The 13,330-nt window shown below is 40.7% G+C and overlaps 1 pseudogene; it reads left to right on the top strand.

The window, feature by feature from the left end:
• Positions 1-9,955: 9,955 nt before the first annotated feature.
• LOC148118388 (peptidyl-prolyl cis-trans isomerase FKBP4 pseudogene) lies at positions 9,956-11,467 on the top strand (annotated as a pseudogene).
• Positions 11,468-13,330: the final 1,863 nt, after the last annotated feature.

The following is a 13,330-nucleotide window of genomic DNA, read 5'->3' as shown; positions in this document are numbered from 1 at the left end:
AGCTCCAGCTGCACAGGGAGCTGCCTCCTTTGCACTCCACGACATATGCACACACATGCGCGTCCCTTACTCCCCCCCCCACAAAACACTCGATTAAAGTAAATCTTTAACAAAAAGAATTGCAACTATCTATTATTATAATTAACTAAATGAATTTATTCACATCCTAACTGAAGCTCCACCCTACCTCCCCAAATCCACTCCTCCTCTATTTCTGCTCAGAAAGTGGCAGGCCTCCCATGGGTGTCAACAAAGCATTGAATATCAAGTTGAGGTTTGACTAAGCTCTTTCCCTTGTATTAAGGCTGGGCAAGGCGACTTGAGGGATTGGGTTGGGGGCTGGGAAGAGGGGAAGGAAGAATTGTGACTTGAAAGCAAGAGTTTTGAAGGGGGAAAGTTAACTCTACCACTCCACCACTGGCTGTAGCAACTATTACCTTTTGCCCCAAGGTAATCAGCAAAACATTGCAAGTCTGAATTCATTATCAATAAGTCAGTGCACGCCAATATCAATACTCAAAAGCCTTTGTCCTTTAAAGTTTTCATGTAAAGAAAAGTTTGACACAGCTTTACTTAGATCCCACAGTTTACTTTTAGAACACTTTTAAAATTATTACGCTTATTTATTCTTTTTTATTGTTTTTATTGAGTTATACATTTTTCTCCACTCTCCTCCCTTTCTCCCCTTTCACCTTCTGCCATTTAAAATGTGTGCTTAAAATTTAAAATAATCTTAAAACACAGTGCTAACTTGATCCACATTTTAAGCACCTGAATGCATGCTATTATTAAGACTTCTGTCATTCATTTCTTGTCTTACCAGCACGGCTCAGGCATTGTCTCAGGCATAGTTCGGACCTTTCCTGCTTCCCCAGAAATAAATCTTGTTGCTCAAGCTTGGAGTGAAAGGGTACTTTAATCTATGCTAATTTGTTATTTCAAATCTTTTATGTCAATTTTGAAATGAAACCCAATATATTTCACCTTAATATCTTAAGTTCCTTCTATCATTTCAAGTTTTCTACTTTGGGGTCTTCGCACATGTGCTCTTGGGAAGTTGGGGGGAGACACTTGCCTTCAGAATTTTACTCACACACTTAGCTGCATTTTACCAGGCCCTGGAATATTTGCAAAAGCTAAGATTTGAGCAAAAGTCTCTAATTCCTCAATGATGTTGAGACACGTTTATAAAATTTGCCTGGCTATAACTCTCGAGTAAGTCCCACCTGAAAGCGACAGACTCAGGGTCTATATTCTCAGATCCCTGGAGTCCCCACTGTTGTCACTGATGAACAGCAGCACCTTGATACCCCACGTGAAATCCTGCATCCTGTGCACTTAGTAGTGAGCTGAGAGTCGCAACAGTAAGTGCAAGAACAGACACAGTTTTCTTAATTAAAAAAAACCACTATAATAATAAAATATGCCCCCATTAAAGTTTGAGGCAATATAGAAATAGCAGTATTTTCCTGGCTGGAATATTTATTTTGCTCTTTTCCGGATTTGCTGCACCCACAGCTATAGCTCTTGACAGACATTGATTCTCTGTTTGATACCCGTTTGCTAGTGTACAGTTAGAAACTCAAATACTTTGTCTCAGTCTGCTTTGGATTTTTGTTGGTATTCTTGGTATATGCATAGCAAGTTGTTCATTTTCCTATAGAAAAATTTTTTGAGAGGAAAATTTCTGATGCTTAGGATAAAAATAAAAATGAAGATGAATTATTTTAAAAAATTCAGAGATGATTTTTCTTTGTTTCTTCCAAGTACCAAGGAAACCATGTCCAGGACCATTTTCCGCCAGATTTATAGAGTGAGGTCCGTTGGTCTACATAAGTGATATGAATTTGAGCCATAAATCTGTTCAAACATTGCTTTATGATTACAGATTCTCAGAGACAATTTATCACATTTGCCCTTAATATCAAGACATGTTTCCTTGTAGCTCCCTGGGTGTGGGAGGTAGGAGGGACAGCTACTTCGGATTCACTTCCACCCAGGACCCCCAGGCTAAGAAGAATTTATTGCAACTTAATTTGAGTGAACTCTGTGCTTCGCTTCTAATCCACGTGGTTTCAAGAGGTGGTGCCAATGAAATCCCGAGGCCTTGGTTCAGAAGGATGTTTCCGTGACAAGAGCAGCACTCATCTTCAGCTCTTTATCATCCTCTCCACTCTTGATTTCTGATTGGCAGCATTTTAGCATTTTGTCTTATCATCAATGTTTATAACGTTACAGTTGTGTATTTAACTCGGTAGTTTTAGTTTTCAGAAGGATTATCAGTCCCTCCAGTTTTTTAGCCATTACAGCCGGAACAGAAATCCCTTCAATAGTGTCTACTCTAACAGAACAACACTTAAATCTTTTGTAGACTTCAGATTTATTATTTTGCTATTAATAATTTGGGGGTTGCATAGTATTTTATATGTCTATTTCACCACTCTAGTTGAATTATAAGCTGCCCAGCTGTGACCTGATTGGCAGCAGAGAAGTAGAATTTGTGTTGTTTGTTTCTAGAAAACGTTGCCGATTTTGTGAATGGATTGCAATGTCTTAGTTCACAGATTCTTTGGATTTTATGTGTCAGTATAACACCACTAACTCACAGGCGGTAAGACACACCCTTTGCATCATTTCCTCATACACATATTAATTTTTTTCTATTGCTGTGACAAAGCAACATGACCAAGGCCATTTAGGAAATAAAGTGTTTAATTTGGCTTATGTTTCTGGAGGGTTCGAGTTCATGATGACCGAGCAAAGGCATGGCAGCAGGAACAGCTAAGAGCTCACATCTTGTTCCACAAGCAGGAGGCAGAGAGCATATTGGGAATGGTACCAGTCTTCTGAAATTTCAAAACTTGCCCTCAGTGACACACCTCCTCTAACAAGGACACACCTCCTAATCCTTCCAAAAGAGTTCCACCCACTGGGGACCACATATTTGAACATATGAGCCAATAGGTGGCATTCTTATTTAAGCAACTGCAACCAGGACTGATCTATATACTTGGAGATGGTATTTGTTACCAAGGTCTTATACTCAAGGGATAGAGATTGGAAACATGTGACTCTCTGAGAATATGTGTGAGGTGGTAATAATGAAGCTGGCTAGCATTGTCTTAATAGCTAGTTTAGGTGTGTTACAACATGAATTTTATCCCACTAAATGACTCCCTAAAACAATTTTTTTTAAAGTATACTGGTTGATTTCTTTTGTAGTAAAGTGTGACTTTTCTTTGTTTCACTAGGGATATAGTAGAAACGCCCTGTGACATTTTCAGACACTTCAGCTGGCTTGCTGTGCAGAAGTATGAAATAGCTACCATGGCACCTCAGAGTCTATGTGAAGACCAAACTCACAGAAGAGTCAAAACCTAAAAATGCTGACACATGGCACTCTCTCGGATTGTTTACGTCTCAAAATTTGCCTAAAGATCAAATAAGCTATGAGTGTATTTAAAACACTGTTCCGAGGTTTCTATTATTCATGTGTGGTCATTATCCTAATGAATCTAGTGAGCAGACAATGAATTCCAGATATTTGACAGTTTAAAAGTTTGCATATGAACATCTAGAATCAATTAAATATGACTTAATGAATCTTATTAAAAATTTTGTCAGTTCTTAGAGAGGCAGCCTCCCACCCTCATGCTCTCTGTCCCTCTTTCTCTGTATGTATGTATGTATGTTGTGTAGGTGGCCACATCCACTGTGTTAATGAGCATGTTGGCTGTATAACATCCAGAAAAAAATTTACTTAATTTCTGCACATCCTTTGGCTCCCATAGTCTTTCCACTCTTTCTTTCATGATGCTCTGTCAGACATGAAAGGGTGACAGATGTAGTCCATGTAGGGCCATGCATCCAATGATTGCTTACTCCCAGCACTTTGACTAATCATGTGTTTCTGCTTTAATCTTCATCAATTTCCAAAAGAGACTTCTCTCATCAAAGCTGAGAGATGCATTATTATGTTTATAAGCTTAAATATTTAGAAATCAGTTTAATTATATGTTCATACCAAATTATCAGATTCCCTGACAGCACCTGTGACCTCATGAGCCATATGCTTTTCTCCATGTCTACAGCACCAGGCTTGTATCCCCTCTCTTGGAACAGGCCTCAAATTGAAACATGGAGTGGTTGGTTGCTCCAAGAACATTAATGCCACTATCGCATCTCTTGACAGGCAGTTCAGTGTTATAGCATAGGGGTTCACAGCTGAACCTTGAAGACTCTTCTCCACTACAGGCCGTTATCACCTTCCAGGACTATGAGTGGGAGTCAGCAGAGAGGCTGCATCGAGCCCACTCAAATGCCATTTCTCTGTGTCCTGCACAAAGTGTGTGATGCCATCAGCAATAAGGCCTATTGTCTGGTGAGCCTCCAAGAACAGTAGCAATAGCCTGTATTGTTTTGAAGTCTCTGAGGGCTACATGGCCAGAACTTAAAAGGGGGTATCCCTCACCTGGCACTAAGATTTTAGTTTGAAGCGTTGTGCCTTCTGTAATCAGGGATACCTATTCACATGCTGAGTAAATCTGTTTGTTTAATCAATTTTAGTTAGTTTATAAAGCAGTGGGTTCATATGTGACAGTTCACTCTCAGCCATTGTTTCCACACTTTCCTGCCCTTGTTAATGTTCCCACCCACATTGCTCCCTGCCACTTTCCTATCATCCTGTTTTACTACACTCTCTCACATCTTCTTCTCCCACCCCAAACCTTTTATGGCTCTTTTCTTGCTTCCTTGTATCTGCAGACACTCCTTCCAACTTAAATACAGAGATAGAAATGTTCAAATCTAGGATCTGCATACAAGTCAGAACATACAGTATTTGTCCTCCTGAACTTGGGTTACCTCATTCAACATAGTATTTTTTTTAGTACTATTTCCCTGAAAATTCCATAATTTTATTTCCCTTTAGTACAGTATAGAATTTCATTGTTTAAATGTACCACATTTTTCTTATCCATTCATCAGCTGAGGGCCATCTAGGCTCATTTTTACTCAGGTGTTGTGACTAGAGAAGTGAGCATAGATGCACAGGTATCTCTGTTGGAGGGTACAGAGTCCTTTGAGTGTATGGTGAGGGGTAGGATGCTTGGGTCACATGACAAACGTCTACACTGATTTCCATAGTGGCTCTACCTGTTTACATTCCCATCAGTAGCATATAAGAGCTCCCCATCCCCCACATCCTTGCCAGTATTTGTCATTTGTTTTATGATAATGTCTATTCTTACTGGAATAGAATGGCATCACAAAGCAGTTTTGATTTGCCTTTCCCTAATGATAAAAATGTCGTCCACTTTAAAGAATATTTATTAGCCATTTTAGTTATATGTTTGAGCACTCTTAATTCCGTAGTCCAATTTTTGACTGGGCTATTTGTTTTCTTGCTGTTTAGGTTTATGTCTAGATATTAAACTTCCATCAGTGGTGTGACATGTTTTCTTCCATTCTAAGGCCTTCTCTTTACTTGATTGTATCCTTTAATGCAAACCAGCTTTTTAAATATCACCAGGGCCCCTTTATTAACTGTTGCCCTTATTTTCACGCCCAGAAAATCCTTAGCCATGCCTCCATCTTGTAGTGTATTGTCTACTGTTTCCTCAAGCAGCTTCAGTAGTTCATCTTACACTGAGATTCTTGATTCATCTGGAGTATCTGCAGGGTTAGACATAAGAATGCAGTTCATTCTTCTTCATGTGGACATCTAGTTTTCCTAGCACCGTTTGTTGAAGATATTGTCTTTTTATCAAATAATTTTTGGTGTCTATGTCAAAAATGGGTTGACTATAATTGCATGAGCTAGGTCTTTTGTTTTGTAGATCTGCGTTTTTTTTTTAAACCAATACTACGTTGTTTTTATTAGTAATAATTTTTATTTTAAGTTGTACACAGTTATGTCTGTATGCCTAGCAGTGTTCCTTTAGCTCAGAACTGCTTTGACTCTCTGGAGTCTGTACTTCCATGTGAATTTTGAGATTTTGTTCCACTCTCTGAAGAACAGCACAGGGAATTTGATGTGGCTGCATCGCACCACGTTCACTTCCACAGCCATTGTCTTCCCAGTTGGCTTGGGTGGACGTCTTCCATCTTCTCATTTTTCCTTCAAGTTTTTCTCTTAACGGTCATTTTTTTTATAAAGTTGAAGTACTGATCAAAGACATTTCTGTACAGTTGATCAACTTTATGATAGTATGAAAAGAAATATGAAGATTTGACCAAATCTCCCAGAACCAAATAGTTACTATGCAATCTAATTATTCCAGTGCTTAAAACTTCTTTGCCTTTCAAGCTATTCTGTAAGATGGTGGACCTATGCCATCTTGTCATCATACAGACCTTTATAAAGACAGGAAAGAACAAGAAAAGATAACCCAAAGACCCAAAGACTTTGATTTACAGCAATTTTATCATACACACACACACACACTCACTGGGGAGGGTGTCACTTAATTGTTAATTATTATTTTAGCAGTTAAAAGGCTGAGGTTGAAATATCATGAGTTTGTCATGAGTTATGCAATGACAAATAAATAAAAATTCCTAAATAATATCAAATTGCAATAACAGTGATTAAGTCACCAGACTGCATGTGCAGACCATCTTTCTAATAAGTTTCTAAGCACCATTTAGCAGAAAATCTGTTGTACAACTCCCTTTACAATGATTTTCTAAAGGCTATGGAAAAATAATGCAACACACCTAAAAATATCCTTATTCATGAAATCTTCTAGAAATATAGAAGTAAGGAGAAGGATCTTTTATTGAACATGGAGTTAGAAGAGTTTCATGCATGGATCTTATTTAATGGTCAAATATTTTGTGTTCATATTATGACCAAGCAGACAAAAGCATTCACTACAACTAGTAGTGCTCTGTACTGTCTGAGATTTCTTCATCAAGTTAATAAACTAAAAAAAAAACACAAAAAAAAACAAATTCCAAGTTTTATAGTGCATGCATTTCACCTAATCCTAATTATGTACTCACATTACACATGAGTTACACAAATATTTTGTAAGGTGTTGTATCTTAATCATTATGGCTGATCTTTATTCTTAAATTGTCTGGATTGAGAGTTACCCAGGAGGCACACTCTGGATGTGTCTGTGACTAATGATAAAAGATACATGCTGAGTACAGGTGGCCCCATTCTGTGGGCTGGGGCCCTAAACTTAATAAGGAGAGATAAGGAGAACTGCTTCAGACTGCTGGAGCTCTACTCTACTGCCTCCTACTCTGCTGAGAAGTGAGCATGCAGCCTCACTCTCCTGCTGCACAGACTCAGGCCACTGCTGTCATCTCTCCTTACTCGCTGAAATGGACTCTTCCCTAAAACCAAGAGGAAAAATAAATTTCCCCAATATTAGCTAGTACATTAAAGTGGATGTAAACTTAAATATTGTTATGTGTTAACAATATAATTTAAATTATAACCATATCATTAATACACACACACACACACACACACACACACACACACACACACGTGTGCACATGCAAAACACTGGGTCAAAGAGAGAAGAATAGAGCAATGGTACTTCAATGTTACTAAAAATAGATTAATATGAACACAAGAATATAATATAGATAATTTTTTAATTTATTTGAAGGTTTTTGTCTGGGGGAAAAACTATTATCTAAAATAAAAAAAAAACACAAGAAATTCAACTTTCAAAAGTCCATTATGTAAATAAATATGTTCAGAATAATAAAAGGCAAATTTAATAGATCAGGATTGGCTGGAATAAATCTATATACCTATTTATGCATGAATGCATACACTAAAACTATCAAAATTTACACTGGTTTCCTTTTCAGGGAGTATCTTTGAAGGAGAAGGAGGGGCCTCTGGGAAGGTGAAAGGTGCCATTTATAACATATTTTCACATTAGTTTCAGTTTGAGGCTATTTCTATGAAAATATCTGCCCACACATGAGGGGTTTATACAATATTCACTCCACCTATTCCAGAAAAGCCCGGCTGAGCATTAGGGATTAAGTATACGATATGTGTAAAATAGATTTCCAAGGAGAAAACAACAGAGAATATTAGCAATTTCATAAAATAAACATATTTGGATTCAATGTAGACAGCAGTTTCACTCGCGGTATGCTCTATTATCTCCCTGGCTGTCAATAGAATTCTCTGAGATAGTGAAGGCTTGATGTAAGATGTTAGATCTTTTTGATTTATGACAGTTTAGATAATCCTAAATAGCTTCAAATAGGAGGAAAAATGTTTTCCCATAATGCTTCATATTCTGCCAGCTCCAAAACTCCTCCAAAAAGGAAAAAAAAAGGGTTCTCATCTATCAGGTACTATGTTCCCATTGAGTTAGGGATTAGAGCCTGCAGGATGCCTTTGCATGGGTCACTGAGATTCCTCTAATGTGTCACCAGTTGATAAAAGCGGATGTTTGAACACATGAGCTGGAACCATAACTTTGTGTGTTTTCTTTTTTTGACACAACTAATTAATGTTACAGAAAGTTAAGACTTCCGCAGGAAAGAACGCAAACGTGAACTGGAAATGATAACGCCCTATGATGCCGTCGGAGCCTCTCACTTTGCTTTGCAAGAAAGGACTTTTTGAACAGGGACAGTGCTATTGGCTGCAGGGAGCAGCCTAGGTCACTCGCTGTTAGAGGAAGCCACGTCCTTACGCTTTAATGTTTGGGGAAAGCAAGCAGATGAGTCCAGAGCATTGCTCCATTTCCTCTAGCTATGGCCGATGGAAACAACTTCATCGTGATTTTCCTTAAGGAAGCTGAACAGACTACTAGCCTTAGTGTGATCTAATTACAGCCGTCAGGGTGCTGGACACCTCACAGTGCCCTTGGAGACAGATTTGAGAGTTGGGTAAAGATTGGACTGTAATGAACAAGTGTTGACCCAGCATCTTGTGGGAATTTAAGCATCTTTGAAAACTGCCATAGGAGAAGCAACCTTGGTTTTTAAGAGAAGATTCCAAGGTGGAAGGAGGTTCACCAAAGGAAAGTTTCAATAAATTGGAGGAAAGCAAAACCTTAACCAGCAGAAACAAATGTCTGGGTAATTTTGTTAAGATAGGGGCTTTAAAGGTGGTGTGTGTAACATAGTAAAATAAAAGTCATATAATAGCTATAAATTGATGATAGATGTAGCTCTTGCTGAAGTATCTTGTGGGTCCATGTTAAATGTCTCATCGAAGTGCATGCAACCTGACCTGGGAATTTCTCGGGCAGCTCAGATAAGAATGTCACAAACCTTAAAACCAAGAGTACTCTTATGGAATAGCCCAAGTTCTCTTCATGAACGAAATACCAGGTTCATAGTGTGTGAACCAGAAAAGAAGGCTCTAATGGAGACTCTTGGCTGCATCTGGCTCATGTCATCACCTCCTCTACCCACCTTGAAGAGCACTGTAGAATAGACAGTATCAGATGGTATCTAAGACACATCAGTGGCAAAAAATCAAACGGCAGGGAAAAAATCTGCCCTGGAGGGCCAGTCCCAGAGGGCCACCTGGAGCCCACCTACATGACAGTGTGAAAGAATGAGACAGATTGAGGTCTGGGAAACCAGACCTAAAAAAGGCCAAACAACGGAGCATTTGCTTCAATGCTGGAAGTTCCACAACAACTTCCAGGTTCACAGCCAAGGTCTATCCCCTTCTGCAGAATGAGCAAAACAACTTTTCACACAGCAGGAGGATAGTGATCTAATATGCCGTTCAACAGGTGACTGCTGAAATCTGGAGACTGAATATGGTTAGAAAACGTCCCTAAAACTTGGTGAAATAAAATGTAAAAATTCACAAAATGTGGGAGAGCCCGGTGCGCGAGCCTGGAGCGAGGTTCGTGGTGGGCAGCGCCGCCTTGTGCCTCATGCCACCTGCACCGCTCACCCCGGTGGGCGGCCGGAGCGCTCGGCTCGCGCTCGCCCCACTCCCGCAGCCAACGGTGGTGCGCCTAGCGGCCATGACCGCCGAAGAGATGAAGGCGACCGAAAACGGGGCGCAGTCGGCGCCCCTGCCTCTTGAAGGAGTGGACATCAGCCCCAAGCAGGACGAGGGCGTGCTCAAGGTCATCAAGAGAGAGGGTACAGGCACAGAGACACCCATGATTGGGGACCGGGTCTTTGTGCACTACACTGGCTGGCTCTTAGATGGCACAAAGTTTGACTCCAGTCTGGATCGCAATGACAAATTCTCCTTTGACTTGGGAAAAGGGGAGGTCATCAAAGCTTGGGATATTGCTGTGGCGACCATGAAAGTGGGGGAAGTATGCCATATCACCTGCAAGCCAGAATATGCCTATGGGTCAGCAGGCAGCCCTCCAAAGATCCCCCCCAACTCCACACTTGTATTTGAGGTGGAGCTGTTTGAGTTCAAAGGAGAAGATCTTACAGTAGTTGAAGATGGCGGAATCATCCGTAGAATACGGACTCGTGGTGAAGGCTACGCCAGGCCCAATGATGGTGCTATGGTAGAAGTGGCACTGGAAGGCTACTGTAATGACCAGCTCTTTGACCAGCGGGAGCTCTGCTTTGAAGTCGGCAAAGGGGAAAGCCTAGATCTGCCCTGTGGGTTGGAGACGGCCATTCAGCGCATGGAGAAAGGAGAACATTCCATTGTATACCTCAAACCTAGCTAGGCTTTTGGCAATGTTGGGAAGGAAAAGTTCCAGATCCCACCACATGCTGAGCTGAGGTATGAAGTACACCTGAAAAGTTTTGAGAAGGCCAAGGAATCTTGGGAGATGAACTCTGAGGAGAAGCTGGAGCAGAGCAACATAGTGAAGGAGAGGGGCACTGTATACTTCAAGGAAGGCAAGTTCAAGCAAGCTTTACTGCAGTACAAGAAGATTGTGTCTTGGCTAGAATACGAGTCTAGCTTTTCTGGTGAGGAAATGCAAAAGGTCCATGCACTCCGACTGGCTTCACACCTCAATCTGGCAATGTGTCACCTGAAACTGCAGGCCTTCTCAGCTGCCATCGAAAGCTGTAACAAGGCCCTGGAGCTGGACAGCAACAACGAGAAGGGCCTGTTCCGCCGGGGAGAGGCACACCTGGCCGTGAATGACTTTGACCTGGCACGAGCTGACTTCCAAAAGGTCCTGCAGCTCTATCCCAGCAACAAAGTCGCCAAGGCCCAGCTGGCTGTGTGCCAGCAGCGGACCCGCAGGCAGCTTGCCCGGGAAAAGAAGCTCTATGCCAACATGTTTGAGAGGCTGGCTGAGGAGGAGCACAAGGCCAAGGCAGAGGTGGCTGGAGACCATCCCATTGTCACTGAGATGAAGGGTGAGCCCAACAATGTGGCAGGGAACCAGTCCCAAGTGGAAGCAGAAGCATAGCCTGCCTCACCGCCTGCCCACCCCAGCGGCTGCCTGTCTCCCTGCTCCCTTCTCTACTCCACCCTGTTAGTTTTGTAAAAACTGAAGATTTTGAGTGAATTAAACCTTTATTTTTCTATCTGTTTGGATGTTGACTTTGGAGGGAAGGGGAGAAGAGCAGGCTGGGGGTGAAATGGGGGGTAGTTTTAGATGGTGTCAACCCTCTCTCCTTCCCCCATTACACATGAGTGTTTATCCTTCCACACCTAAAAAAAAAATTCACAAAATGTAAAAATAATCAAGATAAGATTAAACTATTGCATAAAGTGAGATTCATTTATTCTGCCAGAATTCTTCACTGTGTTAAAATGGCTCTTACAAAGAATGGCAGTTGTCTCGATGACCAGCAACACGTCTGTGAATTATTGAGTTAACATTACCAATATCCCTGGCTGCATCAAGCAGACATTCTGGTTTAGAACATATTGTTCATCCCTTTTTGAGAGCTTTTGCTTGTCATTAACAATTGCAAAAAGACTGTTTTTAAGACCTTGGCCCGTGAGACAGCTCAGCAGGTAAAGACTTGCCTTTAATCCTGCCCAACAGTTGGGTCCCTAATATTCAAGCAAAGACAGGACACAGTGGATTCCACAATTTGTGTGCTGACCTCCACCAGCATGCTACGGCACGTGCACTCACTTTCTCACGATATAATGCAACAATAACAATGGTAATTATTATTATATCTATAACTTTTCCTTGCATTTTAATTTTAATGGTGATTTAAACTGAAGTGCTTAGCTAATTCATTAATGAATGCAGTATGCATTCATCCCATCCTAAACTAGATGCAGAATAGTGACTATGGTCCCTGGCCTGAAGACATAAGTCTAGTGGTATAATAGTACCACTATATATTATATATTATAATATATTATATTATAATTATATATTATACTATATTATAATAGTATATATTATACTATATTATACTATATATAGTATGCATTATACACTATATATTATAATAGTACCATAATTCATCAGAATTTTTAAATAATACGCAATGCTGGTGTAAAACATAGGAGAAATAAAGATGTTCCATGTTCTAGATACCTGAAACATACCTCAGCTCCATCTCTTCAGATGATCATTGTAAGTGTTTTGGTTTGCATAGCCTTATGCATAGGTATTGTTGTCTATCCACATCTGCCTATTGGTCTGCTCCTCAATACCCAGACATCTGTCCACATGCATTTGTACACACAAGCATTTTGTTAAATAAAATTAAATAGTAAAATGTATCCCCTGCTCATGCATTCTCAATTAAAATAATATGTTCCTTTCTGAAGCATAATATCTACCTTCATGTCCTGAAATCCCAGTAATTCACTATTTTGGCTTCTCCTCCTTTTTGGTTAGCGTACGTCTGACTCACTGTGACTTAAGAGCCAGGAGTTTGAAAGAGAACATGATGTCATCCATCTCCCCCCTCTTTCTGATTTTGAACTAACCAGAGGGATGTGAGCTACTTTCGTTCTCTCTTGAAGGATACCAGTGGCAACCTGGCTGGTCCTGTATGTGAGGAGCCAGCCAACCTGTGTCCTGACCATAAAGCTTGACACCGTTCTGAAACACAGAAATGTCACAGGCGATCTAAAGATGACTCGTTCTTTGTGCCGGAAAGGCCACAATAGCACACCATTGGCCTCCTACTGTCTCTCTTGATGGAGAACACAGCCATGGTACAGTGCAGTCCTCAGGAATCATAGACATCGTGCCTTCAGTTCAAGTGTTAGCCATGTCTAGTGATTGCTTTTGTACTAAACTTGCTAACCAAGTAACTCCAGTACCCAGCTCAGGCAGCTCTAGCCCAGTGCTGGCTTTTCCTTTCTATGACTAAGAAGCCAATTCCCTCGGCCCAGATTCCAAAGGAGACACTTGTCAGGCTCTGCCAGGACCTTCCCTCTATTTTAGGTCCATGACAGCCAATGAATGTT

This window comes from Myodes glareolus, chromosome 22 (genome assembly GCF_982192425.1).
Source record: "Myodes glareolus chromosome 22, mMyoGla1.1, whole genome shotgun sequence".
Taxonomy (NCBI): Eukaryota; Metazoa; Chordata; class Mammalia; order Rodentia; family Cricetidae; genus Myodes; species Myodes glareolus.
This window is presented reverse-complemented; position numbering and strand designations above follow the sequence as displayed.